We start from the raw sequence: 12,163 nt of genomic DNA, 5'->3' as shown, positions 1-12,163 counted from the left end.
GGACAAGACCCTGCCATGGAAACAGGTGGAGACAGCGAGGGAGGAACGGCGACAGTACGAAGAGCGTGCCCAACGACGGAAGCACGATAGGCACCCCCAATAAAAAAAATTGGGGGGGCACACGGGTAGTTTGGCTGGGCCAAGGGTGAGCCCTAAGCCAACTCCCCGTGCTTATTATGGGGAGCAGCGGATCAGAAGAGCGCCGGTCTATGCGGAAGTGCGCACGATCTCGCCCATGCGCACGCACAGTCCGGTGCGAGCAATTCTAAAATCACTGTGAAGGAAATATTTATTAAAGTGTATTAATAAATTATGTATTTACTTTCTTACTTTTGAATCCTCTTGATCTCTTTGGAATCAAAAAAAAAAAACAGTTCATGTGAATTTAAGATGCTATTTTGATGTTACTATGATGTTTAATTATGTCAGCCTGTATTAAGCTTGCCTTGTTACCGCTGGGCAATCTTGACTTGTCAAATAAAAAGTGTTGAGGATATCACTGTTTTCAGAACAGAATAATTTCCTTCAAAAGAATGAGCTTCTCACCAATTTAACTGAAAACTCTGTTACTGCATGAAAGTGGTTGCTGCTGTTGTCATGACAACCGAGGTAAACAAAAAAGGGTTCTCCCTATTTTCAACTGTTACAATATATCAAGCAAGCAAACGTGTCCTCTCAAACTGCTAGCTACATCACCCTGTAACCTCCATGTGTGCCCTTGCCAAGCATTAGTCTTGTAAGTAGAAGAAACAGTTAGATTGTTACTGTTTATTTATTGATTGGTTCTGTAATTAACTGATGTTTATATCTATTAAGCTATTTCTGCAAGCCTCCAACCTAGTTGTTGTCTAGTCACTGTAGCTAGCTAGTCACCGTCTTCTCTGATTAACGTTTCATCCATGTTGCATTGTTATTATTTAAAGCAAAACATTTTTTTCGCTGTCACATTTTCAAAGTTAACAAATTTGACCAGTAAAGAATTTCTGCCTATGCCACTGGTTCAGTGTGTAGGCTACAACGCGTTAAGCTATGCATGACCAGAACACTTTATGTCCTGGTATTATAGTCCCTTGAAATGAGTTTCCAGATAAGGGTTTCATCTACAATAATCAGGGTTGCTGGGAAAACATTGTTTGGGCCCTTTGCTCCACTAAGAGACAACAGGAATGAGTCAAGTAACTAAATTAAAGGGTCTTTGTTTCCAGCAATGTTTGCCCGCAGAAGAAGATCAGAAGAAGAGCCGTTCCAGTGCTCTCTCTGCCTGGATGTATTTAGTGATCCAGTCACCACCAGTTGTGGACACAATTTCTGCATGGCCTGTCTCAATGAATACTGGGATAGCAGACACCAGTATCAGTGTCCACTATGCCAGGAGAGATTCCCCAGAAGACTTAACCTAGTTGTCAACACAGCATTCAGAGATGTTGTTGATAGATTTAAAGCAAGAAGAACAGCCCCTGCCCTTTACCCTGGAATTGTTTGGATCACGGTCCTGATCTTGGTCATGATCTTTGTCCTGATTTTGGTGTTTGTGGACCTGGGTCAGCTCTCACTGCATCTCCTACAGGTCAGTGTCCATCTCTCTGGTAAATAAATAAGTGAAATTCCATGACTAAGGGCTGGATTCAATCCGTATCACTGAAGTGTCTTGGAAGATTCGTGTTGTAGCTAGATTGACATTTAAAGGCAATGTTCCGGCGTTCGGTAAACGCTGCACATGTCGGCTCAATTGGAAATTAAATACATTTCAACGCAGATCTTCCGTGATACTTCCGAAATATGGATTAAATCCATCCCCCTGCTTTTTCCTCTGTCCTGCTGCAGGATCTCCGATCCAAGGACAGGTCTGAGAAGGACTGGTGGTGGAGACAGTGAGAGGAACTTCAGAATGGACTGGGCTATACTTGGTAGTTTTTTTTAATATATATACAGTTTAAGTCTGAAGTTTACATACACCTTAGCCAAATACATTTAAACTCAGTTTTTCACAATTCCTGACATTTAATCCAAGTAAAAATTCCCTGTCTTAGGTCAGTTAGGATCACCACATTATTTTAACAATGTGAAATGTCAAAATAATAGTAGAGAGAATGATTTATTTCAGCTTTTATTTCTTTCATCACATTCCCAGTGGGTCAGAAGTTTACATACACTCGATTAGTATTTGGTAGCATTGCCTTTAAATTGTTTAACTTGGGTCAAACGTTTTGGGTAGCCTTCCACAAACTTCCCACAATAAGTTGGGTGAATATTGGCCCAGTTCTTCTGACAGAGCTGGTGTAACTGAGTCAGGTTTGAAGGCCTCCTTGCTCGCACACGCTTTTTCAGTTCTGCCCACATATTTTCTATAATGTTGAGGTCAGGGCTTTGCGATGGCCACTCCAATACCTTGACTTTGTTGTCCTTAAGCCATTTTGCCACAACTTTGGAAGTATGCTTGGGGTCAATGTCCATTTGGAAGACCCATTTGCGACCAAGCTTTAACTTCCTGACTGATGTCTTGAGATGTTGCTTACATATATCCACGTAATTTTCCTGCCTCGTGATGCCATCTATTTTGTGAAGTGCACCTGTCCCTTCTGCAGCAAAGCACCCCCACAACATGATGTTGCCACCCCCGTCCTTCACGGTTGGGATGGTGTTCTTCGGCTTGCAAGCCTCACCCTTTTTCCTCCAAGCATAACGATGGTGATTATGGCCAAACAATTCTATTTTTGTTTCATCAGACCAGAGGACATTTCTCCAAAAAGTACGATCTTTGTCCCCATGTGCAGTTTGCAAACCGTAGTCTGGCTTTTGTATGGCTGTTTTGGAGCAGTGGCTTCTTCCTTGCTGAGCGGCCTTTCAGGTTGTCGATATAGGACTCGTTTTACTGTGGATATAGAGTCGTACTGATTCTTAAGACAGACAAACAAATAATTAGAAATTTACACAAACAACAAAAGGAAAGCATTATGAATTAGGGGGTAAAAAAAAATAAGAAAGAGTTTCAAGTAAAATGTAGAAACAAAATGAGTGGCTGATAGGCAGAGAATTATTGGGATGAGTCAATGAGCGGAATGTCCAGAAGATACTCTTTAATTCCAGAAGATATTTTTTCAATTTGAATGTTGAAGTTGTTGCAGTGCTTACGGTGGTCCGGGAGACTGTTGCAGTGCTTACGGTGGTCCGGGAGACTGTTGCAGTGCTTAGGGTTGTCCGGGAGACTGTTCCAGTGCTTAGGGTTGTCCGGGAGACTGTTCCAGTGCTTACGGTGGTCCGGGAGACTGTTGCAGTGCTTAGGGTTGTCCGGGAGACTGTTCCAGTGCTTAGGGTGGTCCGGGATACTGTTCCAGTGCTTAGGGTTGTCCGGGAGACTGTTCCAGTGCTTACGGTGGTCCGGGAGACTGTTCCAGTGCTTAGGGTTGTCCGGGAGACTGTTCCAGTGCTTAGGGTTGTCCGGGAGACTGTTCCAGTGCTTAGGGTGGTCCGGGAGACTGTTCCAGTGCTTAGGGTTGTCCGGGAGACTGTTGCAGTGCTTACGGTGGTCCTGGAGACTGTTCCAGTGCTTAGGGTTGTCCGGGAGACTGTTCCAGTGCTTAGGGTTGTCCGGGAGACTGTTCCAGTGCTTAGGGTTGTCCGGGAGACTGTTCCAGTGCTTACGGTGGTCCAGGAGACTGTTGCAGTGCTTATGGTGGTTCTGGAGACTGTTGCAGTGCTTAGGGTTGTCCGGGAGACTGTTCCAGTGCTTAGGGTGGTCCGGGAGACTGTTCCAGTGCTTAGGGTTGTCCGGGAGACTGTTCCAGTGCTTACGGTGGTCCGGGAGACTGTTCCAGTGCTTACGGTGGTCCGGGAGACTGTTCCAGTGCTTACGGTGGTCCGGGAGACTGTTCCAGTGCTTACGGTGGTCCGGGAGACTGTTCCAGTGCTTAGGGTTGTCCAGGAGACTGTTCCAGTGCTTATGGTTGTCCAGGAGACTGTTGCAGTGCTTAGGGTGGTCCAGGAGACTGTTGCAGTGCTTACGGTGGTCCAGGAGACTGTTCCAGTGCTTATGGTTGTCCAGGAGACTGTTGCAGTGCTTACGGTGGTCCAGGAGACTGTTGCAGTGCTTACGGTGGTCTGGGAGACTGTTCCAGAAAAATTGACCTCTGTAAGAGATGGAAAATGTACCTAAAAATGAAAATGTACTTTGTGCGGGAAAAAGGGGTGTGGAGATCTGTGGCAGATCTTGTATAGTAGGCTAATTATGAACCTGATTATTGAGTTTGAATAGTGATTGAAAAGAAACCGGGACTATAAACATTTTGAATTGGTATACAAACAGACTTGAAGTTGGTTGATTTCATATATATTGAGGATTTAAAGGTGATGAAAGAGAGCAGAGGAACTGGCACGACTGTCTGAATGAGTTTCCATCCAGTTTGTCTGTTAATGGATCAATAAAATATATTTTTTATTTAAGGGGCAAGCCACAGTTGAAGCAATAACAAAGCGTACTTTCAGTAAAAAACTGAGGGATGGGGCTGGAGAAATGTAACCACTCTCAAATTCATAGACAGAGCTATGGATGCAAGGACTGACCATCCATGATATCAAAATTGAAGTTTTGACCATGTTTGTTTACATTTACTTTGTTTACAAACATTGGAGTAAACCAATCTCAATCTCTATTTATGGTTCTGATGGGGTACGACAGTTGAACCAAGCTCATGAGGCATTTCTAAGTTATATTCTTCCAGAATCAGTGGGTATATATCAATCATTTATAAGTAAAACACTGAATGTAGCAACCACAGATTGCCGCTTTAAAGCTAAAATGTGCTATATGTATTGCAGTTAAATAGTGATTTCAATGGAACAGTAGATAGTAATAAGACAATTAGGTGGGTGCTTACATAGGTCCTATTTTACATATGTACAATTGCATGTGTGAATTTGAAATGACGTTTTTTACATATCCCACTCCCCTTGAGATACACTGGGAGAGTGGGGTCAGAGCCAGGACCCATTGATTCTTGAAGAATATCACCTTTAAATACATCATGAGCTTAACACAACCGTCTTACCCCGTCATAATTGTTATTTTAACAATTGTCTTTGTAAACAAACAATGCTTCAAAATATATTTAACACTATCATGTTGATCTAATGCACTGTCAGTCCTTGCATCCATAGCTCCATGTAATATAGGTTACATTTAGGTCAACCTGCATCCACTGCATACCTTGTGTTGTGTAGTGCCTGCTTTCATGTCAAAAGCTAGGAGTGACTTTAGAGTTTCTTCTCTCTCTCTCTCTCTCTCTCTCTCTCTCTCTCTCTCTCTCTCTCTCTCTCTCTCTCTCTCTCTCTCTCTCTCTCTCTCTCTCTCTCTCTCTCTCTCTCTCTCTCTCTCTCTCTCTCTCTCGCAGCATGCTTTCATGTGAGAAGTTGATAACGGCTTGATAATCTTGGAACCCTGAACCAAATCTCTGTCCTTCTAGAACGAAACTCAGAACTCTCCCCAGGATGACAGTGTCAGAATGGAATGCAGAAGAATGCAGAGTTAATCATCACCTCAAACATTCTGCACAAACCAGTTATTCAACATTCCTCGCCAAAGACCTTCCACATTGAAATAAAAAAAGCACAGCATATTTGTCATAGCTATTGAAATCAATTTCCTTGTGGAGTAATTCTCCATACCCAAGTTTCATACCAGGGCGGCAGGTAGTCTAGTGGTTAAGAGCATTGGGCTGGTAAACGGAAGGTCGTTGGTTTGAATCCCCCGAGCCGACTAGGTGAAAAATTTGTCAATGTGCCCTTGAGCATGGCACTTAACCCTATTTGCTCCGGATAAGAGTGTCACGCTTGCCAGAGAAATATAATGTAAGGTTTAACTGAAGATGGGTTTTGAATAATTCAGTGCTATGCTCAACGTTTTAGATCAGCTTTTAGATCAGCTTTTCACAACACAACGCTTTTCACTGTACGTGCACACCATACACACCACAGTACTAATCCATGAGCATGCCCTCCTTAAATCGACTGTTTAAACATTTATGAGCCGATAAGATCTAGTGTAAATCAAATCAAATTTTAGGCAATGTGAATAGTCTGGGTAGCCATTTGATTAGATGTTCAGGAGTCTTATGGCTTGGGGGTAGAAGCTGTTTAGAAGTCAGTTTAGGGAGCTGAGTATTGAGGGGAGTTCACCTCTGGCCAGGGCTCGTGTGCTTGTATATATAGTAAGCCTATAAAAAAAAATTATGTAGCCACAAACCATAGCATGAATTCATTGTATTTCATTGCTTCAAACCGTAGCTCTGAATGCAATAACTTTATTCACCAGTGTTACTGTAAGGACCGACGCCAGAGGCGAGAAGCAGATACGGGGAGTCAACATTTAATGAACAACAAACACGAAACAAGACAGGCACAGCGTCAGCACACGGTCAAAACAACGATATTCAACAATCAATGCAGCAGCGGGGAACAGAGCTGGGGAACTGACAAATATAGTGGAGGTAATAAACAGGTGATTGAGTCCAGGTGAGTCCAGTAATACACTGTTGCGCGTGACGGGGAAAGGCAGGTGTGCGTAATGATGGTGGCAGGAGTGCGCAATGCTGGGGAGCCTGACGCCTTCGAGCGCCAGGGAGGGGGAGCAGGAGCAGGCGTGACAGTTACAGCATAAATAGCTATATGGATCTAAACCATAGGGTGGAGCTGAGGAGTATTTCTGTCTGTAATAAAGACCTTTTGTGTGGAAAAACTCATTCTGATTGGCTGGACCTGGCTCCCAAGTGGGTGGGCCTATGCCCTCCCAGGCCCACCCATGGCTGCGCCCCTGCCCAGTCATGTGAAATCCATAGATTAGGGCCTTATGAATTTATTTCAATTAACTGATTTCCTTACATGAACTGTAACTCAGTAAAATCTTAGAAATTGTTGCATGTTGCGTTTATATTTTTGTTCAGTGTACAGTATATACCACCTGCCTGTGATTCCAAGGTCTTACAGTGTGTATTCCAGAGCCCCATGAAGTACCAGATCATCTACTGTCCATTACAACCTATACACCTCGATAATCACAATGTACCTACTGTACATATACAGCTACTGTATATCACCTTCCTGTATAACATATAACCACCATACACAGCAGATAGATGTAGACCTATAAGGTAAGTCTGTAAACTCGGGTTATTCAAAGGTCATACAGTGTGTATAGGTATATACTGCATAACATAACCATCATATACAGTAGATACATTTAGACCTATAAGATAACTCAGTGTGATTCCAAGGTCATACAGTGTTTATTCCAGAGGCCCAGTCAGAGGCAGATGGTGATGTGATGATTCAGGGGTTCTCAGAGCGAGGCCGAATCACGGCCTCCTGGGAAAACAGCATGTAGCTGCTCCACAGGCTACTACACTAACATGTCTAATTAACAGCTAACAAAAGTTGAGTTTGTATAATATTAGAATTGTAAAATAATGTACACCTTTCAATGAACAGCTTCTCTGTCGATGGCCTAGCTGGGCTGCACCTGTTCTGGGCCTTGTGAGCCTGGTGGTTTTCTGAACAGCTTTCTAATGGAGCCTTTAAACCAGCGGTCCCCAACCACCGGTACCGGTCTGCGGCACATTCCTTACAGACACATTCACTACCGGGCCGCACGGAAAGGATAATTATATATATATATATAGATTTTTTAAATCGGTAAAATAAAATAATAATTATATACAATTATAGGCTATTTGTGCAGTAATTATATTGAACTTGGTGCATTCTCCTTTTCTCACCACTCTAATATCTCTTTCACGTCCAACAACAGTTTACATGTTTTGAACTCGAGTAATGCGCGCGCGGCGAGTTCATCACGGTCTGCTACGTTAGCTGACGTGAATAAAAACAAACGTCGCTGGAGAGCTTCTTCAGAAGGGGTAAGGGAGATAAAAGGCCCAACAACGATGTCAATAAATCATATTTTCAATAGAAAATATGATGAGTCCTACCTAAAATAAGGCTTTATTGCGACAGGTGACTCGCATGCTCCAAGCCTCCTGTGCATAGTATGTGGAGATAGTGTCACGTCCTGACCATTGTAAGAAGTCATTTTTCTATAGTAGATGGGTCAGGGCGTGGCAGGGGGTGTTTGGTTGGTTGTCTAGGTTGCTATTTCTATGTTTTGGGTTCTAGGGTTACTATTTCTATGTCGGGTTTTGTTTGGGGTTGATCTCCAATTGGAGGCAGCTGCTTCTTGTTGCCTCTGATTGGAGATCATATTTATGTAGGGGGTTTTCCATTTGTATGCCGTGGGTTGTAATTTTGTGAGTAGTGTATGCCTGCTCTGCGTCACGGCTTTCTTGTTTTGTATTTCAATTTTATTGTATATTGCATTAGTTTCACGATTGAATAAAAGATGTGGAACTACGATCACGCTGCGTATTGGTCCGATCCTTCTGAAAGCCCTGACAGATAGGCTATCTAACGAGGCAATGAAGCCCTTAAAACTGCTTCGGCACATCAAATCCAATGTGCACCCAGCACTTAAATGTATATCTGACCATCTGAAACTATTTCTGTATTAGTGACAAGCTTTGTGGGGCTTGTTTAGAAAGTCCTTCACAGGACCATAAAAGTGAATTCAATTGTTCATATAAGGAGAGAGTCAAGACTAGTCATACAACACAGGCCTGAATTTGTCAGCTGGACATTCATCTGATTAATATCATGGAATACAGAATGATATTTCTGAATTCCTTGGGTTAAATGTGCAATGTGCCTTAAAAAGGGAATAGCACTTTCAGATGAAATAAACATTAGGCTACGGTCATGTTGTTGACATTATGGAAGGTGTCTTGTTAAATCACAGAATTGTTGTGAAAAATAAATGTTTTATTTGTTGAGGCACTACTTCTTATAATCCATAACAGCTGGGGTGCACCCTATTCCCTAAATAGTGCACTACTTTTAAACAAAAGGTTATTAGTGCACTACTATTAACCAGAGCCGTTTCAGACGCACCTTAGGTTTATGCTCAGTGATCTCTTCATCCTCTGTGGACAAATAAGGAAGTCAAACACTGATAGGCTATATCAGATTGTTGAGAGGAGACTCTGGAGTTGTTCTGATAAACTAAATCCATGTCCTGTGTAAAGAATGTGCAGATTGTGTGATCGTTGTAAACCACTGTAGACCAGGGTGGCAGTTGAGCAAACACACAACTCTCACAAAGATAAATATCCTGATTCCTGATCCTGAATCCAGCTCTGCCTTTCTGTGTTCTGGAATTAGAATGGAATTAGAATTCCATTGGTTCTTCTAGCAATGTTTTAACCACGGAATTAGAACCCAATTATATGGTCCGACCTCAATTCTATCTTCCATACTATATGCACAAAAGCCCCATGTTTCTAACGTGGTTAGCTACACGCCCCAACATGACAAGGGAAGGCGTGTTCATGCCCTAATAGGAAATGAAAGTGGGGGTTGTTTTCTTATTACAGCTTGTTCTTCTGATTGTTTGATGTTATGTAGTCATTAGATGCTGGTTTAGATGGTATGTGCTTCTTCACCACAATGGAATTCTCCTAATGTGTTCTAACATATTAGGGAAAAAGCTGCCAATGTCCACTGATGCAATATAACCAAATTAACTTTTCCCAATCAAACTTGATCTCATTGTCAAACTCAAATAAATATATTGGTATTACAAAGAAAACAGTCATGTGATTTATTTCTCAACATTTGTCCACACTTGCTAAAACAAATGCTGTCTGTGTATTTTCCCTTCACTTATGATCCTGTTCTCACCGTCTTCATTTCATTTTCTATTGTCTTAGGGTTCCTTTGTATTCTTTTGCCTATCGTTTGCTCCTCGTCTCAGAGTTTATATTGATATTGACCTTTGATAGAGTTGGGCAGGAGACTTGTTGTCTGTTCTGTCTAATGACTGTGTATTGTAGCCCAACAAGCCTGTTGGAGCAGGACCTACCAGGAAGGAATCCTGAGGAACCAACGTGACGAGCTCTGGGAAGCCTAGCTGTGTTTCGGAACCCACTGACTCATCGTGTCCCTACCTCACCACAGCCCCAGACTGACTTATACACTTTTATTAACAGAGCCCAGTGGCCTTCTCAAGGTTGTCAATGTTCTGGAGGTTTCACTCACACACAGTCTGTCTCTAACACACTCTCTCTCGCTCTCTCCATCCACCCCCCTCCCTCTCTCTCTGGGAAAGGAAGAGGTTATTACTCCGCCAACCCAGATCAGAGTCAAAGATGTACTGTATAATGCTGTGTAAACACAGGGAAACGTGCCCTTCCCCCTACCTCTCCCTTTCCCAGGCCAAACCAGGATTAAGTCCCAAATGGCAACCTATTCCCTATTTAGTGCACTACTTTTGACCAGGGTCCATAGGGAATAGGGTGTCATTCGGGACACAGCCCAGATCTACCAGGGCAATTAAGGAAAGCTCCAGGATTCTATCCAAGTTACAGTAGGTATGTCCCTAAATTCAGCTAGCCAGCCACCGTAACATTAGCTATGAGCACTTGTAATGAGATAGGTCTACATCCTGAATGCTTCCGGATACTTAGGAAATGCAAATAACTAAAAGTTTGCCAGTAGACTCTAATCTAATAACAAACCTTTCAAAGTCTAGTTTTAGTCTTTATATTATCTTCTATACAGCTGTAGGATCTTCATTTGATCACTCTTTTGTTGCTGAGAATTTTTCTGCACAGCAGGAAATGCAAACTAAAGTTTTTAATTCCCGCTTTAAAATTTCAGACTTGATTTGACAAAAAATGTATCAACCCCTACAAAAATGGTAATTCATTATAATGACATAATAATTCCCATTTCCTGTTGCTCCAGGATTATTTTCCTGCTGTAGCAAACTGGCTCAAATTAAGATCCTACATCTGTAGGTTACTGTACAGACAGATCCCATTTTAAATTAATTGAATGTGATGCAACAAACAGTATCTCAAAATTAAGAGTTACTATTAGAATGATAATAAAATGGCAGTATTTATGAGGAGCTTTCCTTGTCCTTCTCTGTCTTTATCTCTTCTTTTCTGATGGTTTAGGGACATCCTCATTCCTCATTTGATGGCAAACAGGAAGTGAACAGGAAGTCTACTTCTATTGTCCTCTCTCTCTGAGGTCCTCCACTCTGCTCCTGTCCTTCCCCTATCTGCCTTCCCTGTTCCGTCTCCGTGACAACATCCTGTAGTTGTGACTTTGCAGACAGCAGGACCAGATGACACAGCAGCAACAACAGCAGCAGCAGCAGAAAGTCCATACTGCTCGTTTGTGACTTTCTGGTCGGGTTGCATAGCCAGAAGAAGCTTAGCTAGGACATTTGCTTTTTAAGTAACCTCAATCGTAACCTAAAGATAATTTCCTTGTTCAATTATTTTCAAGATTGAGCTCATTTTGACTTTGCAGCTTGGCCAAATAGCGAAAATCCTAGGATGATAAAAAAATATATAAAAAAATAATAAACTTTATTTAACTAGGCAAGTTGGGTTTGGAATGATGTGGAAACAACATTGATTCAATGTGTTTGCCCAGTGGGTAATGATGTCTGATGATCTCTGATGTCTCTCCGAATTTCCCCTATGTCTCCTAGTGAGTTTAAAGTGCTTCTAGTGTGTACTGTTGATATTCCATTATGCCTGGGCTAGCCACTGCACAGCTCAATCCCAGAGCAAGCATTTCGCTAACATCTGCTAACCATGTGTATGTGACAAATAAAATTTCATTTGATTTTGAGCTAACTCATGTTGTCTATGTTCACATGTACCCATGAGGCATTTAAAGAAGGGATTAGATAAACAGTCATTTTATTGCTTATTTGTAATGTATTACTTCTTAAAATCTTGTTTCTATTTCTACTTTCTGGGTTTTATTTTGGGCTCGCTTTCTGGGTTTAGGTTTGGGCTCACTTTCTGGGTTTTAGTTTGAGGTTCATAATGCTTTTGGAACAAGCTACTACAGTACGGCAGACAATAAACAATTTGATGCTTGTTTCTCTTCTTAGCCCAACTCACCAACACTCCTCCCATTCTCCAGTCAAGTTCAGCCATGCCCAATTCTCAGGCTAGAAGCTACCCAATACTGAGCCCTATTCTGTCAGCCAATGTCCGGTTCAGGGCAGGCTACAGCAGGCAGAGAGTTTTCCGAACTG

The 12,163-nt window shown here is 42.2% G+C and overlaps 1 long non-coding RNA gene across 2 annotated transcripts; it reads left to right on the top strand.

Moving 5' to 3' along the window:
- The first annotated feature begins 596 nt into the window (after positions 1 to 596).
- Positions 597 to 9,669, top strand: LOC123726112 (uncharacterized). Of its 2 annotated transcripts, none has more exons than XR_006758427.2 (4): positions 597 to 736; positions 1,206 to 1,567; positions 1,825 to 1,907; positions 5,460 to 9,669. It is a non-coding gene; the product is annotated as an uncharacterized LOC123726112 (long non-coding RNA). The 2 variants fall into 2 exon arrangements; XR_006758428.2 differs by having other exon boundaries at positions 5,388 to 9,669.
- Positions 9,670 to 12,163: the final 2,494 nt, after the last annotated feature.

The sequence above is a fragment of the Salmo salar genome, chromosome 13 (assembly GCF_965601325.2).
Source record: "Salmo salar chromosome 13, fSalSal1, whole genome shotgun sequence".
In the NCBI taxonomy this organism is placed as follows: domain Eukaryota; kingdom Metazoa; phylum Chordata; class Actinopteri; order Salmoniformes; family Salmonidae; genus Salmo; species Salmo salar.
Note: the sequence above shows the minus strand (reverse complement) of the source record. Positions and strands in the feature narration are given on the sequence as shown.